The sequence below is a fragment of the Dipodomys ordii genome, unplaced genomic scaffold, assembly GCF_000151885.1.
Source record: "Dipodomys ordii isolate 6190 unplaced genomic scaffold, Dord_2.0 Scaffold182, whole genome shotgun sequence".
Taxonomy (NCBI): domain Eukaryota; kingdom Metazoa; phylum Chordata; class Mammalia; order Rodentia; family Heteromyidae; genus Dipodomys; species Dipodomys ordii.
In genome coordinates this window covers 3,113,670-3,115,246 of record NW_012267398.1, presented here as the reverse complement: position 1 = coordinate 3,115,246, position 1,577 = coordinate 3,113,670, and the positions used below count along the sequence as shown (strand labels likewise).

Sequence of the window (1,577 nt, the reverse complement as noted above, 5' to 3'; positions counted from 1 at the left end):
CCACTTCCGGCTTTTTTCTTTTTGCTTATGTGGGGCTGAGGAATGGAACCCAGGGCCTCAGGCATGCAAGGCAAGCGCTCTACCACTGAGCCACCTTCCCAGCCCCATAATTTAGTTTTTAAGCTCTAATTTTTCTACTTTGGACACTTATGTCTTATTTTTGGTTCTGCTTTTGCTAGTTTGGTTGATTGGTTAGGTTCGATTGAGTTTCAAGTTTTTGAGACAGGGTCTTGCTTATTATATATAGTGCAAGTTGGCTTCAAGCTTTTCGTCCTCTGCCTCCAAGTGCTGGGACTATAGTTAGGCATGTACCACAACACTGCACTTATAAAGCACACATTTTAAAAATTATTCCAGCTAGTTATCAAATATTTATGCAGTATGTGTTCTGCAAGATACAATTAACTGAAATATACTTTTTCAACATATAAATGCATTTCCTTTTTGCTTCTAATTTTGTTGTTGTTGTTGTTGACCATTGCTGTGGCTTGAACTTGGGGCCTGGATACTGTCTCTGTGCCTTTCTGTTCAAGGGTAGTGCTCTACCACTTGAGCCACACTTATACTTCTGGCTTTTTTTTTTTTGTAGTTAATTGGAGATGAGAGTGTCACAGACTTTGCTGCCTGGGCTGGCTTCAAACTGGGATCTTCAGATCTTAGCCTCCTAAGTAGCCTGGATTACAGGCATGAGCCACCAGTGCCTGGCTCTAAGTGTTTTTAGTATGAACTCTTTTGATCTTATTTTGGAATAGAGTATGAGTATGGCTATGCATAACCACATATTGAATATTTTAAGTGACAGAAATATAGCCTAGGAACAGGATTTTTTTGTGTGGGTATGCAAGTCGGAGGGCTTGAATTCTGTCCCTGATCTTTTCTGCTGGTACCTTACCACTTGAGCCACACCTCCACTGCTGTTTTACTGGACTGGAGATAAGAATTATCTTTACTGGTTAATTGGAACAAGAATCATTCCTGTGTGGCCTGGCTTCAGCGGGGAACCTTCAGATCTCAGCCTGCTGAGTAGTGAGGTAGCCCCTGGGCACTTGGCTAGGAACGGTGTTATCTTACCTTATTCTTTTGCTGGTCCTTGAGCTTGAACTTAGGACCTGGGTGCTGTCGCTGTTTGGCTCAAGGTTAGCACTCTACCACTTGGGCCACACCAACACTTCTGGCCTTTTCTGAGTAGTTAAGAGTCTCACATTTTCCTGCCTGGGCTGGCCATCTTGAGATCTCAGACTATGGAGTAGCTAGGATGACAGGTGTGAGCCACCAGTCAATTCTTCCTAAGAATTGACCCCCCCTTTGAAACTTCAGTATTGCTCTGTGCTTCCCATTTCAAAGATGCTGTCTTGGTGAGTATTTGAATCAATGGAGTCCACCCCCCCCCAACTCCGCTGGCATATGGGCCCAATTTACCCCCACATTAGATCAGGACTCAATTTGCATCCTTTCATGACTGGGACAGGGGGTGTGGGGATGGGGTGGGGGTGGGGCTGTGGCTTTATGTTAGGTGAGTGCTTGGTTTCCCAGGCCACCCAGCCCTCTCTCCTTGCTTCCTTCCCCTCTTCTCCTCC

At 45.0% G+C, this 1,577-nt stretch overlaps 1 protein-coding gene across 1 annotated transcript in view; it reads right to left on the bottom strand.

The window, feature by feature from the left end:
- Window positions 1-1,577, bottom strand: part of Filip1 (filamin A interacting protein 1) — a 61,525-nt gene that overhangs the window by 4,172 nt on the left and 55,776 nt on the right. The window lies entirely within an intron of this gene.